At 41.0% G+C, this 13,357-nt stretch overlaps 1 protein-coding gene across 3 annotated transcripts in view; it reads left to right on the top strand.

Annotated features, from left to right (window-relative positions):
* Window positions 1-13,357, top strand: part of GABRR1 (gamma-aminobutyric acid type A receptor subunit rho1) — an 82,076-nt gene that overhangs the window by 23,795 nt on the left and 44,924 nt on the right. The gene's annotated exons all lie outside the window — the stretch shown is intronic.

Genomic DNA, 13,357 nt, shown 5'->3' with positions numbered 1-13,357 from the left:
TTGGAAGGTAACTGTGTCTCTTTAAATCAAGATGCAGCTCCAATGCCTGGGTTGAGCAGAGGAGTTGAGACCAGGAAATTGCCAGGTGGTAATTTGTGAGAACTACCTGACTGACAGAGAAGGGGGTGTTTTCCCCCAGGCTGGTGAGACACAGACAGCAGTTATGGGAAAAGGTGAATTTGATCAAAGGGTAAACAGACCTAGACCAGAGAGCACAGATCACAGCCCTCTAGGGGGCAGGGAAGGACTCCGGGCTGGGAGGAGGAAACACAAGGTAACCCCAAAAGGGGAGCTGGATTTTCTGCATATGTACAGTCTTGGGGTTGGGAGTCTGCTTCCCAAAGGGCCAGCCAATGTACAGAATCCCCCTGAATACCTATCTTGCCAGACCCTGAGGCATCAGAATTCCAGAAACATGATTAAATTAAGAGCCCACATAGAGGGGAACACTGGAGGGAAAGAAAAGCCAGTGACTGATTACATTGGAGAGAGGCAAAGGACACCAAGGGTAATAAACAAACTAACCTCAAACTACGCTATCTGAACAGAGGGCGTGGTATCATAAAGATACTTGTAAATGCACATCTGTGATAAGTTTTGGGGATAAGAATTTTGACACAGATGTTAAACCTTATAATAATGCTACTTTTCAATTAATACCTGTAAACAGGTTTAAAGCTTATCACAGCAGGGAAACCATAAAAAACCTGGTGTGCTGTGTGTGAAAGGGGAAACTGAGGCACGCTGCCTCATGGCCTTAATGGCTGGATGACAAGAGAACTATAATACAAACTGCCTTCGAGCTAGTCAGTGACTAAACTAAGAGGGGAGGTGTGCTGCTCTGTACCTCGGGGGAACACCCAGCACCCCCATGTTCATCCTTATAAAATGATTGTGTGGAATCCAATGCAAAGTTTGTCATGTCGGGTGTCTTTGGAAGGCTCATGATGCACTGAGCATTGTTGTTGTAGTAATGTTACAGGTTAAAATTTAATGTATATAGTTATGAGGCTGAAAATGTGTCTTCATGGCTTAAAATAAACCCAGGCAAAAACTTTCCTAAGAGCAGAGAGGCAGTTCTCATCTCATCAGGGCATGTATGGGACAAACCCAGCCCAGCTTCACAGGAACAAAGGACGCTGGCCTAGACAGCAACAAAATAATCTGTTGGACTCTCGTGTGAGTCACCCCACTTCCCTTGATCAGTTTGGAACTGCGTTGAGGTAATGCTCACCTGACTCTGAGGGGGTGTGGGGCAAAGCCAAGAGGGAATAAAGAACATGATAAAAAGGAGAGACATTTGCCATGCTCTTCCTCTCTCTTCTACCTACATCTACAGACACCATGCCAAGCGACTAAAGCGCTGATCCAAGGGGAGAGCCTCGCTGAAGAGCAACCAGCCAGCCCGTGGTGAGAAGCATCAAGTTTGTAAGGACATTGAAAGGGTTAAGATCAGCTTAGAATGTGTTTTTGCTTTTATTTCATTTGACCAAATCCAACTTGTTATGCTTTGACTTATAATCACTTAAAATCTCTCTCTCATAGTTAATAAATTTGTTTGTTCTACCTGAAGCAGTGCATTTGGTTTGAAGTGCATCAGAGACTCCCCTTGGGATAACAGGCCTGGTACATATCAATTTCTGTGTTAAACTGACGAACTCATATAAGCTTGCGGCATCCAGTGGGCATAACTGGACACGGCAAGATGGAGGTTACTAGGGTTGTGTCTGGGACCGGAGGTATTGGCTAGCGTCATTCGGTTGCACAATCCAAGAAGCAGCTTACATACCAGAGGCTGTATGTGAACAGCCCAGGAGTGGGGGTTCTCACAGCAGAGTAGGGTTGGAGTGACCTAGCAGATCACTGGTCCAGATAACACCAGAGGGGAATGTCACTCTCCATCAAGAACTAGGACAGTGACCATCTGCTTGTACTATACAGGCTATTAGCCAGCTGTTAGATGATAATTTTAAGTCATTACCAACCTGAACTGGAGATGGGTTGGTAACCTAGAGAGGAAATGCTCTGCATCTCGATATTAACCCCTGGAAGCATAGTGCCCCCCTTTAATTTTTCATTTATATTTATTAAATTAAAGATGGCAGATTGGGGTGTGAAACAGTAAAATAATCATTTGTACATCCCGTGATGGTGCACCCCATAAGAATTTATGGAAATATGCTCATGAATGTATATGACATAACTGGAATATGTTTTATGCTACATATGCCATGTAACATATCTCTGTAAAGGTTATGATCTACTGAATCTATTAATCCTATTTGTATGCATGTATCATTTTTATATTTGAAATTATGAATGTTGGCTGTGTACTGGCTTGATTTTTAAGTAGCCTTTGTAAAGCATTTGGTCAGCTTTGTGAGAAAGGAATGTGCAAATTAAGTGCCCAATCAAGAAGCACTTAAGGAACAATGGATCTTGGAATGCTCCAATCCACATAAGACATCTATTTGAGGATGTTCAAGGTAGCATGTGACCCATGGCTGCTACCTGTAAGTTCTGAGTCATGCATGGACATATGACTGGCCCATGTGACTCCAAAATTCCATATTGTAGCTGGGATTCTAAACAGGGGGAGTGAGGAATGTCCACCCACCAGAAAAAGTCTATTTAAACCCCGGGGAGACCCCTCCATTTTGTCTTCAGCTGGCTAAAGAGAGAGCCTCTCCAGCCCCAAGGCTACCTGAAAGAAACTGGAATAAAGGACAGTAACTACAGGAGATGTGAGTGATTGCTGGACCCAGACTAGAAGGAGACTAGTCTGTAAACAGAAGCTTACTGGAATTCCTCTAAGGGTGAGGTTTTCATCTGTATTCAGTTTTCTTAGACATAGACTTGGGTGTTCTATTTTATTTTGCTTGGTAATTCAGTTTGTTCTGTCTGCTATTACTTGGAACCACTTAAATCCTACTTTACTTATTAATTAACCCAGTGTATGTATTCATACCTAGGGGGGAAAACTGCTGTGCATATCTCTCTGTGTTATAGAGGGCAAATAATTTAGGAGTTTACCCTGTATAAGCTTTATACAGGGTAAAATGGATTTATTTGGGGTTTGGAGCCCACTGGGAGTTGGGCATCTGAGTGTTAAAGACAGGAACACTTCTTAAGTTGCTTTCAGTTAAGTCTGCAGCTTTGGGGCACGCGGTTCAGACCCTGGATCTGTGCTGGAGCAGATTGGCATGTCTGGCTCCACAAGACAGGGTGCTGGAGTCCCAGGCTGGCAGGGAAAGCAGGGGCAGAAGTAGTCTTGGCACATCAGTTGGCAACCCCAAGGGGGTTTCTGTGATCCAACCCATCACACATCCAACAGCAGGGAACACAAATAGAATGTTTTAGTGCCAAATGAATTTTGAAATTTCAGTGAAGTTTTGAATTTTTTTAAAAATGGGAAATCTTGAAAAAAGTCTCAAAAAAAAAAATAAAGTGCTATATGCTATGAAGGTTATAGTTACCATACATATTTAGCTTTGGTTACATTTTGAAGAAACACTCATTTTCAAGTACATTGGCAATAAGCTACAGATATGTGCAATACGAATGTGTGAAGAGAGTGCAAACAGAATGCAAAAAGCTATTTTACATTTTTAACTACTCATTCCAAGGTGCATATACATCATTTATACATGTTTTGTACTTGAAGCCAGGGACAACTTAAGCAGAACAAGAGTTTGAATCACTATTGTGATATTCACAAAAAGAAGGAGTACTTGTGGCACCTTAGAGACTAACAAATTTATTTGAGCATGAGCTTTCGTGAGCTACAGCTCACTTCATCATGAAAGCTTTTGGTCAAATAAATTTGTTAGTCTCTAAGGTGCCACAAGTCCTCCTTTTCTTTTTGCGGCTACAGACTAACACGGCTGCTACTCTGAAACCTGTTATGTTGTGGTCAGATCTGATGTTGCATCATGACATTGTGCTGAAGTGTCATTATACCTTAGTATAGTGTTACAATGCTACAACAAGTACTTTTTACAAGTAGTTTTAGAAATCTTTAGGTAAAGAGGAGTGTCTAAAGGAGTATAAAAGTCAGGGAGGAAGATCATGTAATTCACCCACTATGAATAAAAGTGTCCATTTTACTATTAGATCTGTAAATGAGTATTAATATGTGCAAAACGCTTGTCACTTGCTCCTCCAGTAATTGCCTTATCCAAGCTTTAAAAGTCCTTGATTATATCATTTGGTATTGATCAGTCTTGCTTTCATCTTACATAGTTTAATCGTACGACAACCCTATTAACAATCTAGTCGTGCAATTAAACTATAATGAATACCATTAATTTGAATATTTTTGGATGTTTTCTACATTTTCAAATATTTCAATTACAACACAGTATACAAAGTACAGTGCTAACTTTATTTTTGATTACAAGTATTTTCTCTGTATAAAAACAAAAGAAATAGGATTTCAATTCATCTAATACAAGTACTGTAGTGCAACCTCCATCATGAAAGTTGAACTCACAAATGTAGAATTATGTATAAAAAACTGCATTAAAAATAAGTAAAATTTTAGACCCTGCAAGTCCACTCAGTCCTACTTCTTGTTCAACCAACCAACCACTCATACAAACAAGTTTGTTTACATTTGCAGGAGATAATGCTGCCCGCTTCTTGTTTACAATGTCACCGGAAAGTGAGAAAAGACATTCACATGGCACTGTTGTAGCTGGCGTTGCAAAATATTCATATGCCAGATTCACATGTCCCTTGATGCTTCAACCACCATTCCAGAGGACATGCTTCCATACGGATGACAGATTCTGCTCAACAACAATCCATAGTAGTGCAGACCGATGCATGTTCATTTTCATTATCTGAGTCAGATGCCACCAGCAGGTGGTTGATTTTCTTTTTTGGTGGTTTGGGTTCTGTAGTTTCCACAGCAGAGTGTTGCTCTTAAGATTTCTGAGAGCATGCTCCACACCTCAGCCCTCCCAGCTTTTGGAAGACACTTCAGATTCTTAAACCTTGGGTCGAGTTCTGTAGCTACTTTTAGAAATCTCACATTGGTACCTTCTTTGCATTTTGTCAAATCTGCAGTGAAAGTGTTCTTAAAATGAAGAACATGTGCTGGGTCATCATCTGAGACTGCTACAACGTGAAATATATGGCAGAATACAGGTAAAACAGAGCAGGGGACATAAAATTCTCCCCCAAGGAATTCAGTCACAAATTTAATGAATGCACTTTTTTCCTTTTTAAAAAAAAAAAAAAAGGGGGAAAGTCATCAGCATGGGAAGCATATCCTCTGGAATGGTGGCCGAAGCATGAAGGAGCATACGCACGTTTAACATAACTGACACTTAAATACCTTGCAATGCCAGCTACAAAAGTGCCATGCGAATGCCTGTTCTCACTTTCTGGTGACACTGTAAATGAGAAGAGGGCAGCATTATCTCGCAAAAATGTAAACAAACTTGTTTGTCTTAGCAACTGGCTGAACAAGAAGTAGGACTGAGTGGACTTGTAGGCTCTGAAGTTTTACACTGTTATGAGTGCAATTATGTAACAAAAAACCCCCCAAAAACCCTACATTTCAAATTGCACTTTCACGACAAAGATTGTACTACAGTACTTGTATAAGGTGAATTGAAAAATACTATTTCTTTTATCATTTTACAGTGCAAATATTTGTAATAAAAAATAATGTATACTGATTTCAATTACAACACAGAATACAATATATATGAAAATGTAGAAATACATCCAAAATATTTAATAAATTTCAATTGGTATTCTATTATTTAACAGTATGATTAAAACGGCAATTAATTTTATCACAATTAATTTTGAGTTAATCACATGAGAATTGAACCTTTCTTGCCCAACACCCTGACCATTGGACCACCCTTGCTGTTAGGAGCCAAGATTTGGGTTAAGGTGCATCATCATTCATACCAAATAACTAGAAACTAAGGTGCAAGACTTCAAACCTGTCCCCAGCACAAGTAGCCGGGGAGATTAGCAGGCATATCCTTGACATAATCTCTCCAGGAAGTGGGAAGGCAAGTGTAAGAGGCCCCAAACAATAGGATACTCCGCTCTTCCTCAGCACTGGCATCTGAGTGCTGACACACAAGATAGCACTGCTGGACTGAGCTCCACACTGCACAGAGGTGCTCACTCGCTTCACAACAGTAATCCGGTCTCCTTTGCACATTGGTTCAGCTTCCTAGAGACCCTCCATGGCCACAGAAATGGGGGACAGGGTTTGTCCCATAAAGAATTATTAGAGGGCTTTCCCATTCAAAAACAATCAGAGGTGGGGCACGATGAGGGGTGCTGGGGCTGTATTAGAGAGCTGAGGCTTTGTGAGGGATGGCAGGGCTGTAGGTTGCATGCACTGTTTGGACTGTGCTGAGGAATTCTGGACTATGGTTGTGAGACTCATTTATGTGCATGGAACTTTTGTAATAAATGAACCCCACAAGGGTTGTATTTATACTTGGAAGATGCTTTGGACTATTTCTGGGAGCTCAGAGAGAGGGAAACTGAGGCAGCTGCACAAGTTGTACCATGACCTGCCAAAGGAGGGCATTCTGGCCACTTTACAGGCACTTTATAGACAAGTATAGTCTGGTCTCCATCAAGAGATACTTACATTGTAAGTATATTTAATTATTTCCTGACATCTGGGTAACTAGAACAGAATAATAATGAGAACGGTCATCCCAAACACAAACCTGCAAGCCAGAAGATTGCAATTTCTAATCCTGACCTGGATTCCTCCTGTGGTTTTAGGCAAATTAATCTCTGCTTCAGTCTCCTAATCTGTGAAATGGGATAACAATCCTAACTTCCCTGCCTCTCCCTGTTATCTCTCTAATGAGAGAATTAACAAAATGAATAGTAACAAAGAACTCTAAAGGTGAAAAATGTTATGTGCGGTCTTCTGTATTATGTGAAAATGTCATAAGTGGTGGTGTGAACAGTGACATTGGGGGAGAGGACAGGGTGAGAGATGGGGCAGTGCACTCCTCTCCTCTGCCAGTGCAGGCTATCTGCCAGGGAGACTCATTAAAGCATGGTCCAAATTGGGAGAAGAGGAGCCGACATAGTTGCCTTAGTAGCTGCTGGAGTGGGGGAGGAACCTATAAAGCAAGGCCCTTGTGGGGAAGAGAAATATACTGCAAAAATCAGGTTTCAGTGAATATTGAGAGGCAGAGTGGATAGGCCATCACAAGTCAGATGTTTGGCATAAAATCCCATGTCTACCACTGTTTAAAAGACCTTGGATAAGTCACTGACCCCTCTGTGCCCTAGTTTTCCCATGTAAAATAGGGATGAGATTTACCCACTTTAGAAAGTGATATATACAGGTAGTGTGGTAGAACACTATGAATTACCAACTTAAAAGAATGAGTCTTTTCTTATGTTCACCGCTTGTGCTCCAGGAATATTTGTGCTAGTCCTAGCAGGAAAAGAACTCTGAAGTTGCATTTAGCAGTACTGATGAAGAAAATTTTAAATCCACACATACAATTATTAATGGCAGAAATGTTCACAAAAGTATCCCATCAGGAAACAGGAAAAATCTCATGTGACATAACTGCCCCACCAAAAATAGCTCAGTGAATGCTGGTTGCCAGTACTAGAGAACTGTCTGATCAGTCCAGAGTTTTTAAAAGTCACTTTGTAACAAGCAGAGGCTAAATCTGTCAAATTGTTTGTTGCACGTTTCATTGCCTAGTTCCATCTCACTAAACTAGCTTGTTCAGATCATCAGTGAGAGATTGAGTGAGGATAGGAATTAACACTCTACCCCAACACACTAATAGTTTGGGATTTTTCACTTTACACTACAGTATTTCCTTTGGGCCAAATCCTGTAATCCAAGTTACTGGACACTTAATCATCTACACGAACATAGTGGATATGCTGGAAGTTGGAACACCTGAGTCTTATTCTTGGCTGTGCCACTGACTTATTGCATGATGCTTCAAATAATTTAACTTCTCTGTAAGATGGAGGAAATAAGGGAGGACAACCCAGTAAGCATTTACCTTTGAAAAGTACTTAGTGTCTTTCCTCCACAGATTTCAAAGTGGGAAAATGTTATGAACCAGGTGTTGGTGGCCTACCAGTAGGGATTGTGGAAGCAAAGGTTCTCACTGCCCACCATTGAGTAAATAGATGAATTAAGTGCTCAACAGAAAAGTTGATTGGTGCAATAACAGCAGCTTCAAAAGAGAGGTCTGGGTCTCACTCTTACAGCCGCCAAACAAAACTATGTGGCCCAGGAGCGTGTAGAGCTAACGGTTTCACAAGTTTCAAGCTTTGGAGCAGAGGGTGGGCAGTCAACAGGGGTAACCTGCATTCTGCTGTACCTGTGGGTCCCTGGAGAGAAATACTAGCAAGGGAGCTGCTTCTTGGGATAGGGTAGAAGGTGCCCGGTCCAAGAATTTGGAAAGAATTGTGTGTGGACAGTTTTGATCCTACTGCTGTTCAGGGAAACAGAATGTGTATATTGTACATAAATATTATACTAAGGACATACCCAGATTTAATGCTGTCAATTTCTCGTCCAAATGGAAGCCCAGTCTGCAAGGCTCTGAATGTGGGCTACTACTTGGCCAATACTACTATTATTACAATGGGAGTTTTGACAGTAATTCTCAAGGAAGAACTGGAGGGTTTGAATGTCTACTTGTAGAATACATTCACTAGACAAATGCCATAGTAGAGTTGGCTGAAGATTTTCATTGGAATTAAATTTCTTGGATTTTTAAAATCTTTGAAATTAAGATTTAGGGGGGGGGGGGGGGGGGGAGGTTGCTTTAAAAAAAAAACCCACCCACTTTTCATTTTGAAGCTGTGGGGAAATGCCCACATTCTTTCTGTTCCACTTCCCCTCCCCCGAAAAAGGGGAAAAATAGTTACTCATTATGTGTTATTTAATTTTTAAATTAAGCTTATGCTGTGTTAACACTCAGTGACAAAGATGGTTTAAAAAGTGAAAGATTCTCTGAAATTAACATTTAATATTAAAATGTTGAGTGTAAGTAACTCTGACTTTGAGAGAAAGTGATACAAAAAATAAAACTGACTTTTGCAGTTGGAAAAGTTTAAACAGTGAGGGGGTTGTTTTCCATCTAACAAAAGTTGGAAAAAAGTAGATGTTTCCACTTTTTTTCTTTAAAAAAATAAAAAACAAACAAACAAAAAAAAAAAAACCACACACACACACTTCAGAGAGGAAATTCTTGAATGGAGATTTTTCTGCAACAATTCTCTCAGAAGAGTTCTCATTTCCCCACACAGTTCTAATCAGATATATAGTGCCATAAGAAACTTAAACCAGCCCAAACTTGCCGTTTGCTATTTTCTAATGCTGTTTTGCAGATAGGGTATGTGTAAAGACAGTATGTAACAAAATCTATTTTGATAATGTATTGCCTTGATTAGCATGTTAAGTACACCTACATAAATGGTACCTGCACTGGCAGAAACAAAAGGGGGATTACCAAATGAAGCTGCTAAAGTGATAAATCCAGGCTTAATGAACAAAACGATGCATGTGCTTAAAGGCCTTGTTGCTTGTTTTGTCCCATCAAGTATGCTAATTTAGAAGATCCTCTTTCAGAGCATGGTACTGCATAACCTGCAAAGAAGAGTGAAATTGTCAAATCTCCATGTCAGGTTCCCCAGAATGCATTTGGTGTCTGACTCCAGGGAATCCCTGAAATGCATAAGATTTGAAGAGAGCAGCTGGTTCAGCAGAGAGAGCCACATCTGCTGAACTACAACAGTGGGCTTGATAGGATATTAGCAAGGGTCAGAGAGCCTGCTCGGGTCGGAATAGATCTTTTCTGAGTTGGAGGGGAGGATACCGTACAAGTCTGAGTAGGACTGGCTTTCTAATTCTGATCACTCTCCAAACAAATACTTAATTCTAAACTCTTGGCTGAAAAAACAGTTTTCAATGATGTCATGTCTGCCTGGAAGTAACACCCACCATGAAGGCTTTGAGAGCTTGGTTCTAATACACTTCTCTTAACACTTCTAGATGGCACTGCAAGGCAGTGTGCTTTGATTTAGTAACAATATTGCCCATAGTGATAGACAAGTAATAGCTTAGCAGCCTTAAAGGTAACAAGTTCTGTAAGGATGCATTATGCTAATATGGGTTAACTTTATTTTTCCTCGATACAACGCAACCAGACTCCACAGGAGGCTAAGACTGACCCTCTTTTGAGGGTTTAAGGGAAAACAAAGCAAATTAATATAGTCTTAGGCCATACCCCCTTCCTGACATACAAGATGTCAGATTAGATGATCTGATGGTCCCTTCTGACCTTAAATACTATGACTCTTAAAAAAGCTTTAAACATAAAAAACACCTAACCAATATCTCCAGAGTTCTGATGCCCAGTTCTTAGAAACCCAAGGGCTCCCAGAGGAGCTTAATTCTTTTTAAGGAGAAGGAGCATAACTAGGCGCATCTTCACCTGATGAAAATTTGATCTGACTTAATCCCAAAATCTTCTTGGTCACCATCTGTCTCAGTCAGGCCTTCGCCAGAAGCACCACTGAGATGCGGTGTGGTAACTTTAAGGCCCTGTAGGGAATACCAGAGGACCTGCACACACCATGAAGTCTGTTTAGAAGAGCATATATCTTAAGTACCAGTGAGTTACAGAGCACTTTCTGTCCACGTTGAGTTCAAGAAACTCCTCAGGATCTTGGCAAATGGACCAAAAGAAAACAGCGTGTGCCTAAACAGCCACCCAGGCTTGCCAGCTGTATTCACTCATGTTCAGAAGATGTTAAAGTATAGATTTGGGCTGGTGGAGAACTGAAGGATCCTGGAAGTGGTAAAGGAGCCTGGAGGCCCAAATTCAGAGATGAGTCCAAGGGCTTGTCTACACACAAACTGCATCAGTTTAACTCACGGCTGGTATATACACAGAGCTGTACCTGTAAATTACAGGTTCAAAAAACCCAATATAAGATTGTTCACACAGAAATACTAAAATTATTTTAACATTGCATCACTAGTTAAACCAGTGCAACTTCTAGGTTTACTCCGAGCCCAAATTACTGTACTTCATAATTTACTCCATCCTAGCAATATCCATTTACTGAGCAACCCTCATGGCCGGGGGGGGGCGGGGGGGGGGTGTCACATTACTCTTATTGGCCCCTTAAACACTCCAGACAATCTCTGTTGTGGCTTACAGCACCGCTCTCTGGGGCTGGTTCAACATCAAAGTTCACACAAACCTCAGAGTACTCAATCACAAAATGAGCCAAACAATCCAATGAGCCCACAGCATAAAGTCCAAAATCTTGTTCAAAGTAGCTCAAAAACCCCCTCATTCAAACTTAGCTCTGATTTTTCAGCCACACCCAGAGCCTTGTCCCTGTCACTCTGCTCCACACGATGTTGCTAATCCCCAGCCATACTTCCTTACTGTCTCTCAACTGCCTGCTATCTTTAATTTAAGAGCACCTGATTTCCCTCAGGTGAGGCTCATCTTGTAATCAAGGCTAGCTTAGCCCCAGGCTCACCAGCTCATGGGCTACCATCCTGTTACCTAACCCCATAAGTGTGTACTGAACATGTCCAGCTGGAAATCCTGTTGACTCACACCAGCCTAACAAGGTGTAACTTACACCACTTTACATATCAATTCTTATGTTGGCCCACTGAGTGTAATGGAGTCTAACAAAGTAATTCACACACTGGTCTGTAAGACAAGAGTGTTTCAGGCAAATCACCTAATACCAGGGTTACATTAGGCCATCTGAGTCTTTAGTTTACTCCCTTTTGTGACTTCTGGCACCTCAACATGTAAATTACAGCCTATGTCTCCCTTAGCCTCAGACTCCCATAACACATTCACCAACATATAACTTACAGCACTTGCTATATCACTTATGAACTTGGCTCAGAAACTATCAGGCCTCTAAAGGGAAGTGAGGAAATTCTTCAGAAACCTGGAAATAGAAAAAGGTAGTGTTGTAGCCTGGTATGGCTGCCAGGAATTCAGTGAGCCTCTCCTGATCAAAAATAAGTAGGTACAAGAGACAAAGGCTTTGGATTTGGGATTGCCAGCTTGTGAAGACATGGGGAGCAAAGGAGGGTGGAGGAGGAGACAACGGCATAAATGTAGGTAGAGTTGGTGAAAGAGAGAAGAGTTTATGCTTGCTATGGAAGAACCACAGCAACCAATCATAGAATATCAGGGTTGGAAGGGACCTCAGCAGGTCACCTAGTCCAACCCCCTGCTCAAAGCAGGGCCAAACCCCAGATCCCTAAATGGCCCTCTCAAGGATTGAACTCACAACCCTGGGTTTAAGCAGGCCAATGCTCAAACCACCGAGCTATCCCTCCCCACACTGAAACCAATGCAGAGATTCAAGGAGAAAGGAGCAGCAAGAAAAGATTTTTTTTTTAAAATGTCAGGCTTTGGGAGTAGGATGGTATTTCCATTATCATCCACTAATGTGATATGTATTCATCTTGGGCCAAGTCCTGAAAACTTTTCCTCGGACAGGAAATCTGCATCTGAGCCTGTTAAATGTGACACATAATGTGGGACAGAGACCCAAAATGAGGGATACAAAAAGCATATTCATGCAGGTAATGTAATACTGTGGGATTAATTCCTTTGGTGTAACTCTTTCTGTAACCTTGGTTCTTTATTTCTAATGTAAATAATTTGCAACAATAACAGTAAGGAGAGGAGGAAATTTATGTGGAATTTGGGGACTAAAATGAGTAGTGGCCCTCAAAATGAGGTATACTTGAATAATCTGAGTTCCACAGACATCAGTGGGAATGTTTCATGTGTAGTTACAAGATCAGACCCTTAAGTAACAACCAGAAAGCAGGTGTTTATATGCTATAAAGATTCAGCTTTATAGGGATTGGGGTTTCTTCTAAACGCAAATATCATTGTCATACATACCTGCTGTATCACCTCTGTATCTTACAGAGTATCTCAAGACGCTGAGCAAATGTAGCAAAGCACAACAAAAATGGGACATTTTAGATATAAAAATGTTGTCTTTGTAAGGAGCATGCCACTATGAGCTGAGAGGATGTGTAACTAAAATTGACTGCTAGGTAGCTTTGCAGAGTTTCTGAACTAGGTGCAAATGAAATGCAATTCTCATTTGTCAGGAGTGGCTGAACAAGTTTACCTTAGTAGGTTGCAGTATTTTTATAATTCACTTCAGGCTGCCTGCATTCTTCCAAGTCTAAATTTTTATCTGAATAAAACTGAATGTCTGCTCCATGTCCTGCCACCCTCTTTTGAATACCTAATACTGAATGCTTTGGCAATTGCACAGAAATCTCTTATTTCTCTTCCATTAAGTG

Source organism: Chelonia mydas, chromosome 3, assembly GCF_015237465.2.
Source record: "Chelonia mydas isolate rCheMyd1 chromosome 3, rCheMyd1.pri.v2, whole genome shotgun sequence".
NCBI lineage: Eukaryota > Metazoa > Chordata > Testudines > Cheloniidae > Chelonia > Chelonia mydas.
The sequence above is the reverse complement of the archived record's forward strand: the minus strand, read 5'-3'. Positions and strand labels throughout refer to the sequence as shown.